Source organism: Nipponia nippon, unplaced genomic scaffold (assembly GCF_047370975.1).
Source record: "Nipponia nippon isolate SJK-2023a ecotype South Korea unplaced genomic scaffold, ASM4737097v1 scaffold_2, whole genome shotgun sequence".
Classification (NCBI taxonomy): domain Eukaryota; kingdom Metazoa; phylum Chordata; class Aves; order Pelecaniformes; family Threskiornithidae; genus Nipponia; species Nipponia nippon.
In genome coordinates, this window is record NW_028262336.1 from 117,551,884 (window position 1) to 117,568,176 (window position 16,293).

Consider the following 16,293-nt stretch of genomic DNA (forward strand, 5'->3'; position numbering starts at 1 on the left):
ACTATAGGTAGCTACTTTTTGTGAAAGTTCAGCGAGATTTTGTTCTATTACCTTCTGTGAAAACTAAACCATATCAGTTTGTATTCAAATTTAGTCCAACTGACAAAGTTTTTGTGCTCTGAATAACTCAATATTGTAATATCTTTGCATAGGAGGAGGTTTTTTTTTTTCTTTGCTTTGTTCTGGTTTTGTGAAGAAATGCAATTACTTTTACTCTATACTATTAACTGTAGTAACTGGCTTAGAGCTAGAAAAGAATCACAGAATCATAGAATCGTTTAGATTGGAGAAGACCTTTAAGATCATCAAGTCCAACAATTAACTTAGCACTGCCAAGTTCAACACTAAACCATGTCCCTAAGCACCACAACTACCTGTCTTTTAAATACGTCCAGGGATGGGGACTCAACCACTTCCCTGGGCAGCCTGTTCCAGTGCCTGACTACACTTGCAGTGAACAAGTTTCTCCTAATATCCAAGCTAAACCTCCCCTGGCTCAACTTGAGTCCATTTCTTCTTGTCCTATCTCTTGTTACTAGGTAGAAGAGACTGACCACCCCCACCTCTCTACAACCTCCTTTCAGGTAGTTGTAGAGAGCAATAAGGTCTCCCCTCAGCCTCTTCTTCTCCAGACTAAACAACCCCAGTTCCCTCAGCTGCTCTTCATAAGACTTGTGCTCCAGACCCTTCAGCAGCCTCATTGCCCTTCTTTGGATATGCTCCAGCATCTCAATGTCCTTCTTGTAGTGAGGGGCCCAAAAGAGAACACAGTACTTGAGGTGCGGCCTCACCAGTGCTGAGTACAGGGGCATGATCACTTCCCTGGTCCTTCTGGCCACACTATTTCTGATACAAGCCAGGATGCCATTGGCCTTCTTGGCCACCTGGGCACACTGCCGGCTCATATTCAGCTGGCTGTTGACCAACACCCCTATTCCTTTTCCACTGGGCAGCTCTCCAGCTGCTCTTCCCCAAGCCTGTAGCATTGCATGGGGTTGTGACCCAAGTGCAGGACCCAGCACTGAGCCTTGTTGAACCTCATACAGTTGGCCTTGGCCCAGCCAGCCAGCCTGTCCAGGTCCCTCTGTAGGGCCTTCCTACCCACCAGCAGATCAACACTCTCACCCAACTTTGTGTCATCTGCAAACTTTCTGAGGGTGCACTTGATCCCCTCATCCAGACTGTTGGTAAAGATGTTAAACAGAACTGGCCCCAGTACTGAGCCCTGGGGAACACCACTTGTGACTGGCCACCAACTGGATTTAATTCCATTTACCACAACTCTTTCAGCCTGGCCATCCAGCCAGTTTTTTACCCAGCAAAGAGTATACTTGTCCGAGCCATGAGCAGCCAGTTTCTCCAGGAAAATGCTGTGGGAAACAGTGTCAAAGGCTTTACTAAAGTCTAGGTAGACAACATCCACAGCCTTTTTCTCATCCACTAAGCAGGTCACCTTGTCATAGAAGGAGATCAGGTTAGTCAAGCAGGACCTGCCTTTCATAAATCTCTTTTTCATTTTCTTATAAACACAGAGATATTTTTATTTTAACAAGACCTGTACTGGTTTGCTACTCAGTGTCATTTACTGCTTGACTTTTTTTCCCTCAAGTCTTGTTTTTCCTACCTGCTTCAACCTCATGCAAGGCTCAGTCATTCTCAAAGGATCTATCCTGTGACCCACTGATCTTAGTTTTCCCTTTTGCCCTGACTTCCTTCAATTGAATCACTATGTTCTCCCTTTGTAGAGACAGAAGGCTGTGTGGCCCACGCTAAGAAATCAGCAGAAGAGAAAGTCGAGCCTAGTCTATAAAAAGGATTCTTACTCCTTCTGTGGGATTTTGTAGTTGCCAACATGCTTCTTTCTGTCCTCAGAGTTTTAATGAGCTTTTGTTAGCTCATAAAGGTGATAAACCTCTTTTCTCTGGAAATCTGTCATTCAACAGTCATTGCTCAAAAACTATGGCTCTTCCCTGTCCTCCATTCTGGAATGCTACCTTACAAGGCATCCTTTCTCATGGTGAAGTTAGTCCCTGGAGACAGGAATAAATTTGTACACTGGATGATGTAGCAACAGCCAAGTGCTGTAGTTGCACAGTGATACCGGAAGGAGCTCTCTGCATGGGAGCCAAATCCAGCCAAGAGCCTCATCACTCCATCTCCATCTGCAAGTGTGTGAAAAATCCTGGTGAAGGAATAAAGGCTCAACTTGGCCACAGAAGAGCAGAAGCTGGACAGCTACATGGTGCCATAACCCAGTGAGATAAAATTTATCACTATAGTTCAGAGCAGTCCATCCCATGCACCAATATTTTGCTTTTCCCAGTCTCTGCCTATTTTTCCTTCAACCTGCTCTGTTATTTCCGATTCCCCTTTCTTTCTACACTTCTGCCCCTAACGTTCAGTCTTTCCCAGGTCTTTTCCCTTAACTCTTGCCTCAGGGTACCATCTATTATCCTAAAATACCATCTATTACCCTATTACCTAAAACGGCTTCTTCAGCTTTGATACACTGTGTTTATAGTCAGCTGATATCCAGACACATCAAGCCTATAAACATTTCACTTACTATTTTTCAAGTTCAGTCTCCAAATGGCACTAATTAATATACTATACTCCTCATTATCACAAAAATGTTTGCTTCCTTAGGCATATTGGCATTATACTTTATGGAAAACATACCTGCTTCCACTTACACAGGCATCCATTGGCATTTGTTTACTCATCAACAAGTTGCCAAAACTGTTTGTGGATGCCTTGCTAGAAGGTTCATAATGTACTTTTGCATATCCAAAGTCAATATTGTCACTGACGGTATTTCATTAGCAAGTTCTTCTAAGATGATAATTTGATTTGATTAATTACGAAGGCTGAGAATTTTAGGAAACCCCCTGGTGAGCAGCAGCAGTCAATAGGAATTGCAGTGACTGGCAATGAGGGGAGGAGACCTCCCAGGAGACAATGCTTGTTATCAAGTCTGTTGGTAATAAACACTGCTAGTAATGTTAAAACAAATAGTTCCTGAATAATTTCAATTCCTTGCATCTCTTCTCAGTATTAGTAACGAGTTTCCAGTTTATGTCTTGTTAGAATAAAGAGGTGTTTACTTTTCCATTAAATTTCACTCAGACTGGTCTGGCAAGTACCAGGACTGCCAGTCCTGGAGGACTGAAGAAAAGGACTGCTATGTCACTCTTTATGTATTTCATCCAGGATGTCAGGATAAACAGGGAGACTCTCCATCAGGGTGAAGGCACAAAGATGAGAGTATTGATTCAGAGTATTTCTTCTGTTTTGGGAAATATTACTAAGATAGACAGCTATCAGACTTTGATGAATAACATTGCTTGGTCAGAGATCTGAATGCTAGTAAAAGACATTAAAATGTCATCCACGTATATCTTTGAAAAAAAAAAAATCTCATTAATCTTCTTTAAAAATCAAACATCTTGCCCCTGATTCAATTATAAAATAACTAGAACAAGTATTAATAAAAAAGGAAATTTTCCACTAAAGTGAAGATGTACCCTCTGGTCAGTCTAAGGACAGTACACAGCAGGGGCTAGTCCTTTTCTTTCAAAGGATGATAGAGGCTTCAGCTGACATCAAAGGAAGAGTCTTGCTATTAAAATAGCTTGTCTACAATGTCCAGTGATATTCTTTTCCTAATTCTTCCATTTGTATGAATCTGCTAACTAACATAAAGCTTGCAGTATGCACTGAATGCAAGACTAGTTATTCTCAGTTAAACCCAAGATGTCAACAAGAGAATATCTATTCAAATTGGAAGGAATTCTTTATCTAAAAAAAAAATCAGAAATTGTCCTAAATGTCATGATTCCCCTCAAGCTCACCTTTAAAATCTGATTTGGTTTTATACTGACTAGGTTACAGCTTCAGAGTCTCCAATACAAAAATGTGAAAGGCATGGCACAATGTATCGAGAAGCCCACCCCAAACAATAATGGGCTTTATGATATTCATCTTAAAAATCTGCAGAAAGATCACAAGTTCTCCACTTGGTTTTCTGTGTTTGGTGTTTCCAGTAGGCTAGAATGTTTAATAATAAGCAGAATATCTAGATCTATGCCAGCTGCTGTTTGTATATTGATTTAAAATAGAGTTTTAGACAAAACCTATTTCCATGATCTAATTTTGAGGTGACAAAAGCAGATGAGATTCACTGATTAAAACTGCAAGATAATGTCTGCTTTAAGGGTACAACTTAACTTACTCATACAGAATGTCAATTCCTAAATGAAAAATTAAAGAAACAGACCTTGATTTGGCAAAATCAAGAAAAACAACAGCAAGCAAGCTCTCACATTGCAGGACACATTTTTAATATCATTATTTTTTCTGTACAAGAGCAGTCCATAGATCATATAAGTATGATGTGATAATAAATTCTGTTCTTAAATTCTTACAGATAACTTAAAATGTTTTGTTTCTCTCTTGACATGTCTAAGATTTGATAAAATCTTTGATTTGATAAAATCTTTTGCTTGGAACAGGCTGCGCAGGGAAGTGGTTGAGTCTCCATCCCTGAAGGTATTTAAAAGAAGGGTAGACATGGTGCTCGAGGACATGGTTTAGTGGTGGACTTGGCAGTGCTAGGTTAACGGTTGGACTCGATGATCTTAAGGGTCTTTTCCAACCTTAACGATTCTATGATTCTATGATTCTATGAAAATTTACTTTATATTCTTATTATAATTGGAGGCCTACTTCTCTACGTTTAACTTATATTCTGTAAGTTTTTAGCCAATACTACAGTTAAATGCATGAAAGAGAGAAACAACAATTCTTTCTGAGGGGTCAAACACCGTGTGTGAACCAGAGACTGTCATTATTAAAACTATAAATGCATGTGTGTGCGTGCATATGTGTGAGAGTGAGAGAATGCTTCTTTAATTTGATGAAAAGTGAAAGTATTAACTGAGAGTCATGGCAAGCTTTCAACCTTCAGTTTTTCTAAGCTTACATTATTTATACAAAGTATAGGTCAATGCATTATGAGTATAATATTTCACAGATGGCTCAGCTTAAAACTTTTAAAACTACTTTGATGACAATTAAAAGCTCTCCTAACTTTATTCTTATTTTGGAGGTTTATATTAAGCGCTTTTTCTAGTACTTAATGATTTATCAAATGGTATTTTCAACAAAAAGTAAAAGTCTTATTTGGATATGACCTATTTTATCTTTCTAACATGTAGAGTTTGCCAAAAAGAGATTGACTCCCAAATATTATGCTAATAGCATTTTTTCTTACCTTTGAACATATTTTACTTAAAAATCAGCACAGACTACAAAAAAAAGAAAAAGAGTTACTATGTATCCTCACATTGATAACATAGCAAAAAGCTATTACTTCTGCCAACAGAAGGTTTTCTCTTATGGTGAAATCTATGATGATAGGACACTTAGAAATATTAGCACTTTCTAATCTCAGCACCTTGATCAACATGAAGATACTCTCACTGTGCTTCCATAGTGTTATAAAAATCTGCAAATGACCAGCAACTGTAACAAAATAATTTATACAAAATAAATATAAGTGGCATCTGCTGCTCAGAATACTTTAGCCTTATAGCTGGAATTTGAAAGACATTCTAAGCAAAAATGCTGCTGAGTTAGCATTTTCTTAGAGGCTTGTGGGAAATTAGAGGTCTATCAATGACACGCATCATCACTTCAAATGAACTGTGGAATCCAATAAAATAAGTGTGTAGATTCCACATACTTGGAAGTGAGCACAAAAATTTTGTAATTTCTCATGATTTCATGCAATGGCTTCTTCATTACTACATAATTTTTGGCACTTATGAAATTGAAAATCTAATAATAAATAGACTAAAACTTAAAATAGCTTAGTAGGAGGGGAAAATGACTTAGGAGGGCTGAGGATTAGGCCTGATGTATTACTTGGACCATGAAGTTCTGTTTCAATGGTAGAAGTATCATCACAACCTGTCATGCTTAGCCAAGGTGCAGAACCTATGCAAATGTATAGGAAAGGACATAAAGCAAAATCAAAGAGCTCTGCCAAATGTCCTCTTGTAGTGGCAATTTAGCATAGTCCTGTCCCGATGTGAATGTCCTGCTTAATGCCAGGAACTTTCAGCCTTGTAAGAGAGAACTGCATGTCCTGGCCTAGCAAAACTACACAAACCCCATCTTTTCAGTAGCAGATTAAGTTAATGCGTCAGAATGCAAACTGAAAATGCCAAACATGTTTTCTTTTCATCACCTCCTCCACAGGGGCAGTAAACTTTGCTAGGAAAAAGGCAGGAGAGCTCGAGATAGATGTGTCACATCAGCCTAGCAAGATTCACTAGAGGATGTGTATCAAAACCCAAAGCATTCTGTATTAAAGGGGTGGCCAGCACTGATAAGGAGAAGGGAAATAATTTTTTAATCTGCTTAGCAAAGATGGCAAAGAATGTACACTGTTTTTTGGATGACAAAGATACAGACCAATGTGTTAGTACATCTGAAAAAACAAAACAAAAGTCTCTTTGGAGGCTGAGAAATTATTACCTGTTACTTTTCCAAAAGATATTTCCCACAGAAAACATTGCATGGATATAGGTACTGTCTATTCTGGCACCACTCTTGAAATGCAAAGTAGATCCCTGCATATAGATGTCTTTATGCACCATGTTTCAAATAATTTAAGATTGATAACCATTTCCATGATTCATCAATTTAGGCATTCACCATGTAAATTTCCCTAATATTGATGTAATTCTAAGGCTTCAGAATTAAAACAATTTCCATATATTCCATAAGCACTTGTTTCTTTTCTATTAACTTGGTCATACTGCAAGTTAGTTATAATTTATAGATTTTTCTTTCCTCATAAAATGAAAAGCATAATTCATTTCTTCTTTTATCATCATCTTTGCAGAGAAATATGTAGACTGCATAATTTTGCCAAATAAAACTTAGAATAGAAGCTTCAGATGAAATCCTGGTTGTATTGAAGTCAAATGCAAAAGCCAAATTTGGTCCTTAACTTTTGGCACATATGTTTTTCATCTGAGGTTACCAGACAATCAGACACCTTATAAATCTTCCTCTTCAAAACAGTAAGCCTTCACTGAATGTTTCTGCTTTGATAAGAAACAAGACTAACACATTTTGTCAAAATTAATGCAACCAGAAGAATAGTTATTGAAAATACTAGAACATCGTAATTATATGCTATTATCTTGAAACTACCTTTTTATAAAAGATTGAGAGGATATTATCAACATTAATGTGAAAGCCTTCTGGAATAAACAACCTATAGAAATACACTAGGATGATTAAAGAACATGATACATTACACATAGAGATGAAATGAAGACTAAACAGAGATTCAAAACAGAAGTAATTAATTCAGTACACTAAGAACAACATATTATTTCAGACATCAGAACTGAAATACTTGCCTTGGAAAAATGATAAAAGTTTGTTGGTATCCTTAATTAATGAAAAGAACCTACTTTTTGCCTGGAATGGCATTTATGGCAGTTATTCTCCAAAACCCTTAACAATAAGCATATCTTTTGTTCTGATACAGACTGTTTATTTCTTTAGCTTTGGAATACCATGTGATTTTTAAATTCATTTCATAAGTTGTATGAAAGACATACATTTGTTTCAAAAGTCTCAAAAAATTGTTGCTTGGTTAATCTCAAGTAACTGAAATTACACAAGTTTTGGAAATATACTAAAACAGAAAGGATTGGCTAAATGTAAATGGAGAGAAGATGTTGGCAGGGGAATAATTAAATTTGAAAATTTGTCTTTTTTGTTTGGAAATTTTGTATTTAGCACTACAGCCAAAATCCTGCCTGAGACCTCATCTCTCAGGGGATCAGTGATCTGTCCAAATCAACACAGTCTGTCTAGTTCATAGATCAATATAAGCATTCTGATGTGAGGAATTTTTCCCTCTCCCAATGGCTAGAATATAGGTTATAAATTGCAGAAATTCTGTTTCTGAAGTCAGGATACAGAAACTTTAGGAAAACAATGACAGTTTACTATCTAGACTAGCAAATAATTTCACTACTATAGTATTCAGTGGAATAAAAAAACAGAAATTGAAAACATTGCGTTGTCACACCTTAGACCAAGAACTTGATTTAGGGCACACCACATACAGGCATCCTAACAGATTGCTTCGGTAATCTTGATTGTCTCCTTGCTCTGACCAAAACCAGCCATCCATCCTTATCAAACTCTAACTGTAGATAAGAGCTAATATGAAAGTAAGAATATCTTATGAAAACAAAAAAAAAAAAAACAAACAAAACCTCTTTCATCAGGATATTTAAATGATGTTTCTTGGTCTTCCAATTTTCTCTGTATTCCTCCATGGAAAACCATAAAAGGGCAGGATTACAAGCAGAGTTGATATGGTCAGTTTTAAGCTGCATTTTTGAGAGATGATCTTTATCATAATGTAAAATTAAATGTGTCATTCTAAGTCTCTTGAAATCCATGCTTAGAAACATGACAGAAAAGGTTTCAGATAGATAGAAAAAATTCCAACAATTCTGTGCATAAGGGAGCAATTTGTTAATATAATAATGTTCTTTTCTCTTTAGGCTTAGCCCCCAAAGATAATTGTAATATTTATAATGCGTTTTTAATACTGACATTTAAGATTAAATAAAAACATTTTTTATTTTAAACATATATATACTGAATACAACAGTTCAAAAGTCATAAGGTGAGGTGTATTTGTGCTTTCTGAATTTATTTTGTCTATATCAGATTATTTAAAGCCTTTAGCGGGTACCTTTTGTTATAAGAGTTTTCTTCTTGTTAGAACTGCTTTATTACCTAGCTGTTCTTTAAACAGTTCTTAAGAAAGCCATTTCAATTTAATTTCCATTTTCACTGAATTAATTATACTTTCTGTGTAGAAAGTATGATGCGTGAGAATGAAAAAGAATTCTATTTAAGTCCCCCAATATTACAGAGAAGTACACTATAGTATCACTTTCCTGCATTTGACAGGCCCAATTCTCAAATATGATCTTTTGCTCACACTATTCTTATTGGAAAGGACTTGCCATTCCTTAATGGCTAAGTACCACTACATTTCTTGTGTTATTTTACAGGATGTATCCTTTTTTAATTTTTTTTTTTTTTTAAATTTGAGACACTTAAGTATTTTTTCCTCTGGTAAGTGCTCTTTGTACTTATTCCTTTTCTGAACATAAACACCCACTCCTACGTAGAACTCCACACAAATTTTTAACAGAATCTGACAACACTGCATTAACATTTCATCATGGCTACTGAAAATATTTAGCTTAATACATAAAATCATACTGGTCTCTTTCTCAGCCACATCAGATAAGTAGCCCACAGCCAGTCACTGTACTACTAACACAGATAATTTCCTCTTTGGTTTCCAAGAACTGAGTTCCAAATTTATAAGATCATTCTCTTCTTTTAACTAATTCCCTTGAGTGTTCTCTCTTTCCTGAAATTAGATAATATCAGGAACTTGAAAGTCTATGTGATTTAATCAAAGAAAATTGTCCCTGATATTCAAAGGACAACTGGACTTTTGACTATCTTTCACAAAACCTAGAGCATAAATTGTTCATGAGAGCTTCTACTGTGTCTAAAATGTGTTGCAGATCCATTTGACTTTACTAGCCAATACTACAAAGACTTTGCTTTTCAGTTCAATTTATAGCAGGTTGTGGGTTTTAAAACAGCAGAGATCCTATTTCAAAAATCAGAGCACTGAAGCAAGTGTGACTTTTGTACTTCTTAGACAAAAAAAAAAAAAAGAAACAACTTGAGTCATCTCTGACTCAACTTAGTCTATGAATAGCCGATATTCAGATTTTGCATTATGTAACTCAAATTTCCAACTACTTGCTTCAGAGGACTAAGTCTTCAGAACAGGTATTAACAAAAATAAAGGATGTTGGTATGAGAGACTTTAAACAGACTAAAGGTCACCGTAAACAATCCTGTGATCATCTCAGGAGCAAGACATTAGACAAATAAATCTTATTACAGAAACTCATTCGTTACAGAATCTTTTCACTATGAAAATATAAGATAAGGCTAGTACAAGTCCTCATTAAATAATGGATTTACTATGTTGTGTACTCTTTAGATTTACTATGCTCAAGGAATTGGCTGGCTCAGAAGACCGTCAGTAATTTTTTTGATTTGCAATGAACAGATTAGTACAGAATGCTCACTTCTGACTTTAAAATAAGACAGACATATGGATGCTAACTGACATACCTCCTCATCTGTTGCAAGCCAAACTTTGCCAGAAATAAGGAGATAAGACAGCAGAGAGCAAAACCAATACAGTTTCTTAGAAAGTTGTAAAAGTATTCCTCACTTTAAGTATAAATCATATAAATATTATTTTGCAGTGGTAGGTTGGCTTAAAGTGCTGCAATGACTGAAGTAAAGATAAAAGCATAAAAGAGCAAAAAGCTGTTCCACATAAAATCACTGATAACACACGGTTTGTAGTTAGGAACTATGAACATAAGAGTTCTCAGTGGTAATTGAACAATGTATTTCAAACCAAATTAAATAATTACATTTTGAACTTTTCACCCCATTTGTTACTTTAATCATGATCTACCTTTAAATTAAAAATAGCAATCAAAGGAAATGGTTCTAAAACATTAACAATGAAACATTTAGGAATACTTGTAGGAGCCTGTTGTTTTATTATAAACAATCTACTGAAAATGGTAAAAGTCCCAAAATATTAAAAATCCTCCAGAGCTTCAGATTAATGTACTGTATAGGTAAAAATGCCATTTTTAATAAAAAGGATGCAAATAAAATTGCTTCAGGAGGTCTGTTGAAATCCAGATAATGTACACTGATACTCTAAAATTCAGGTTAAAGATTAAAAATTATGGAAGTGCAGGAAAAAAATAAAGCCGGTAGTGTATGATTCATTGAGCACAAGATTTACATTAGTGAAATAAGGGATTAAGTCCTAAAAACCAAAAGAAAACAACTTCAATTATTTAGATGCAGAAATGCATGCCTTTCATATAAAATAAGTTTTCAGTAACCTTTATCTCTTTAGAAAGCATACTGACCTGAAAGCTATGGTATTACATGAATAACAACAAACAAAAAAAACGCATGACCAGAGACAGCCAGTTTAATAAAGAATAGTAATATTTCAGAAAAAGTGAAGTTTTCCTCCTATTTGAAGCCCAGAAAATACATATTCTGAGTTAGTCTGCAATACCACACAATTTAAACGTATTTATCAATATAAACTCCAGAATATATATTGACTACTCCGTACTGGTCCAGGTAAAAATTATACTTCAGGGAGTGTCATTTTAGAGGCATCTCACAGTAAAGACAGGGAAGACTTTTTTTGTTTATGAAGGAAAAAAATAAGTGGTTAATTTTTACCGTAGTTGTATACAACTTAAAACCAGAGGGCAACTAGAAAGATAACTCACAGAAATTAATACACTTCTGATGAGGAGCAATTAAAAAACATGCTCCACTTTTTTCCATGAGGAACATAACAAAAATGGAAAGAATGTTTCCACTGTAACACATTGTCCAGAGAAGTAGTGGATGCCCCATCCCTGGAAGTGTTCAAGGCCAGCCTCGATGAGGCTTTGAGCAACCTGGAAGGTGTCCATGTCCACGGCAGGGGGGGTTGGAACTAGATGATCTTTAAAGTCCTTCCAACCCAAACCATTCTATGATTCTATGATTCTATTTTCAGACTTCAGCATTTTTAGACTTCACAAGCACTTAATACATTCATTTAATGCAGGGTGCTTGCAGTTTGGTAGGAAATTTATACACTGAAAAAAAGAAAGTTAAACGGTTATGTTCTAAGTTGAGTTTTACGGCTAATAAGGATAGTTAAATTCACAACCTCTCAGAGGTGCCTTTGTATTAAGAAGACTACTCAGCGGTTTTAGTTGTAATATTAATATCTAATTCTCTTTCCAGATATTTTTAGTGTGGTTTTGGCTAGGAAAACTTAAGGTTGTATTCCACAGGTGTTAATTTATTTTTGGGTAGGACCTGTGCAACAGGGGAAAAAAAGTCCTTTGTCATGAAGAACAAGCATCCTGAACCAACAACTTGTCAACTTGCAATCAAAGAAAGATATTTAAAGCCAAAATGAATAAAGCAACTTACAAATTATACAAAAAACATTCAGCAGATAAAATTCCTGCTCTAGTAGCAAGGACTGAAAGAATAACCAATGTATTTGTCTGCCACATCTATAATCTCTATCATTCTAAAGAAGTAAGATTGTGTTGACAAGTTAAAGATCTCTGCATCATCAGAAAACTCATCAAGGTACTTAAAATGGTTGAAAGGAGACTTCATGTTAATTCAACAGAGGCACTGTTTAGCTAATTCAGTTCCATACTGAAAAAAGTCTCTGTACAGAACAAACACCTCAGACCTGGCATGATTCCTAAGGCAGTACGGTTTTCTGCCCTATTCCAAGACCATTCCTATTGCAGCCATTCTGTATCGATTGACATAGATCATTTCTCATCCTTAAGTAGTTCATTTTCATTCCTGGTACATTAAGCACTGTTTCAACCTCAATCTGAATTGCTGTTTAATAAGATAAATAATCATAAGAAGTAATTACCTAACATTTAAGCTGATTTGTAGCTGTAGCTGTAAGGCTGCAAGATTATCAGGAATATTACATACATATTTCTGTTCCTTTGTCTTCTATCTGAGAGCACAAATGGTTTTAAGTTGTTTAAACTTGGACTAAGAGACAGGAAATTGCAAAATTTCTCACATAGTTTTAAATTTAAATACTTCCTTTATCCTCAAGAAAGCTATTCAGTATTTCTTGTTCAGTTCTCTCATCTGTCTATCAATATCTATTTACATTGTGTTAAGATCTAAAGATTCTGATCAAAGTATCAAAAAGCTGAGTGAATCCCTAGAACCGGTTACCCTGCCTCAACACAGCATCGATTGCACCTACATAATTTTTGACAAGCATTTGTCTAATTTGTTGTTAATCTCTGTCTTTAGTAGTAGAAACTTTGCAACTACCTCATGCAATTTGTTCAATCTGCAGTTAGAAACTTACGGACTTAGGGCACTCTTCCTACCTAACTAGTGGCTACTGGCAGCTATTCTTTGAGTGTAATTTTCTAGCTAATTTTGCATTCACCACCTAGTCCTCTGCAGATCTTTTTTAGATGCCTTTGAGAAAGCCCAAACCTAAGCAGAAAATATACTCCCTCTCTATCCATGGGAACACCTAACCATGTTGTATAAAGATTATAAAACCTACAGTTAGATTTATATGACAAAATTTGTTCTTCACTGATCCCACTGGCAGCCATTCATCTCCTTCTTACCTGTCAGGGGCTTAAAAAATGTGATTATTTATTCCAGAGTATTTTCTTGTCATGAAGATTTACTTTTTCTAATTCCCTTCTCCATACAACATTGCCTTTATCCCAAAGATTTTACAACCTAGGTAAAATAAGTCTAGGAGTTTCTTTACTTTAAATGTGTTGACAAATAAAGTATCACTTAACTTTCAGTCTATTGGGCTACAGGAAAATTGAGGCTATTCAAGAAATCTAAATTGTGACAGGATTAGGCAGAAAGTTCTTTTTCAGACTGAAATCTCATTAAAGGGTATGAAGGTAAAGATTAATGATCAGTTCTCAGTGTTGAAAAGAGTCAGCAGTGGCATCCCCCCAGAGTTGAAAATGCCCAGCAGGTTCAAACAGAAATTAGAAAAATTCATGGACAACATCTCCAGGAATAGATATTAAAATGCGTGTTTAGAGTTGTATGCTTTAATACCTCTAAAGCAATGACTATGGATGCTGAAGCAGAGCAAAAGACTACAGAAATTACTTACTACGTAGAACTACAAAGGACTACACAAAATGGACAGGCTCCTGTGCTCTTCCCAGACAGCATCTTCTGTTGCCACCAACAGAGACAGGATGAACCATTGGTCTGAATCAGCAAACAATTTCCATATTTTTAGGATAAAATCATTCCATAGATAATTACAAAAAGATGCACAAGAAGAAAAGAAATCCTAACAACATAAGATGTTGGCCACATTACCACTCAGGAGCAATCTCTTGGGGCTAAGATAGTTCACGGAAGATATTTGCTCCATACTCAGAAGTCTAAAGCGAAAACAAACATTGGCTAACAGAAGCACCGTAAAGAACAGAATCAAGAACATCATAAAGCTGTCACAGAAACCCATGATTTTCCCACATCTAAGATTATTTCTGGAACTGTAGTCCTTTTAGCTCAAAAGAATACAGTATATTTGGAAATGGTCCAAAGAAAACCAGCAAGGGTGGTATGGAAAAACTTCAGTATGAGCAATGACTAAGTAAGCTAGAACTATTCAGTCTGGAAAAGAGATGGGTGAGGGAAGATATGTAGCATACAACCATTAAGGCCATGAAGAAGCACTATATATCTCTTTCAAAATAGAAGTCAGAAGTTATGAAATGTAACCAGCAGGAGCCAGGTCAAAAAACAAATAAAGGATAGTGCTTTTTCCAGGCAGTGTGCATATGTTTGCTAGAATATGTTGCGGATATTAGAAGTTTATATGGGACACGGTGAAGACTGGAGTAGTGCAGGGAATTGAGATCTACAGAGTTGCTAAATAGGTAAGAATTTCCTGAGATAAATGTGATTTCTGAGCTGAAAGTGATTGGTGGCTGTCCTGGTTTCATCTGGGATAGAGTTAATTTTCTTCCTAGTTAGACGGTATAGTGCTGTGTTTTGGATTTAGTATGAGAATAATGTTGATAACACACTGATGTTTTAGTTGTTGCCAAGTAATGTTTATACAAGTCAAGGACTAGTAACTACATCAGTGGACGAGGGAAGAGCTACGGATGTCATCTATCTGGACTTCTGTAAGGCCTTTGACACGGTCCCCCACAATATCCTCCTCTCTGAATTGGAAAGATACGGATTTGATGGGTGGACTGTTTGGTGGATAAGGAATTGGTTGGATGGTCGCATCCAGAGGGTAACAGTCAATGGCTCGATGTCCAGATGTCCAGTGACAAGTGGTGTCCCTCAGAGGTCTGTACTGGGGCCAGTGCTGTTCAGTATCTTCATCAATGACATAGACAGTGGGATCAAGTGCATCCTCAGCAAGTTTGCAGATGACACCAAACTGAGTGGTGCAGTTGACACACCTGAGGGATGGGATGCCATTCAGAGGGATCTGGACAGGCTTGAGGAGTGGGCCTGTGTGAACCTCATGAGGCTCAACGAGGACAAGTGCAGGGTCCTGCACCTGGGTCGGGGCAATACCTGGTATCAGTACAGGCTGGGGGATGAAGGGATTGAGAGCAGCCCTGCCGAGAAGGACTTAGGGGTACTAATAGACGAAAAGCTGGACATGAGCCGGCAATGTGCTCTCACAGCCCAGAAAGCCAACCATATCCTGGGCTGCATCAAAAGAAGTGTGGCCAGCAGGTCAAGAGAAGTAATTCTGCCCCTCTACTCTGCTCTGGTAAGACCCCACCAGGAGTACTGCATCCAGCTCTGGGGTCCTCAGTACAAGAAGGACATAGACCTGTTGGAGAGGGTCCAGAGGAGGGCCACAAAAATGATCAGAGGGATGGAACACCTCTTTTATGAGGAAAGGCTGAGAGAGTTGGGGTTGTTCAGCCTGGAGAAGAGAAGGCTGCGGGGTGACCTTATTGCAGCCTTTCAGTACTTAGAGGGGGCTTATAAGAAAGATGGGGACAGACTTTTTAGCAGGGCCCATAGCGATAGGGCAAGGGGTAATGGTTTTAAACTAAAAGAGGGTAGATTCAGACTGCATATAAGAAAGAAATTTTTTACAATGAGGGTAGTGAAACACTGGAACAGGTTGCCCAGAGAGGTAGTAGATGCCTCATCCTTGGAAACATTCAAGGCCAGGCCGGATGGGGCTCTGAGCAACCTGATCTAGTTGTAGATGTCCCTGCCAATTGCAGGGGGGATGGACTAGATGACCTTTAATGGTCCCTTCCATCCCAAAGCATTCTATGATTCTATGACGTTCCAGCTTCCCATGCTTTGCCAGGTGCACAAGAAGCTGGAAGGAAGCACAGCCAGCACAGCTGACCCAGACTGGCCAAAGGGCTATTCCATACCATATGACATCGTGCTCAGCTTATAAAGCTGGGGGAAGAAGAAAGAAAGGGGGAATGTTCGGACTGATGGTGTTTGTCTTCCCAAGTAACCGTTACATGTGATGGAGCCCTGCTTTCCTGGAGATGGCTG

General features: G+C 37.2%; 1 protein-coding gene across 5 annotated transcripts in view; it reads right to left on the reverse strand.

The window, feature by feature from the left end:
• CNTN5 (contactin 5) overlaps positions 1-16,293 on the reverse strand; it is a 660,854-nt gene that overhangs the window by 395,414 nt on the left and 249,147 nt on the right. The gene's annotated exons all lie outside the window — the stretch shown is intronic.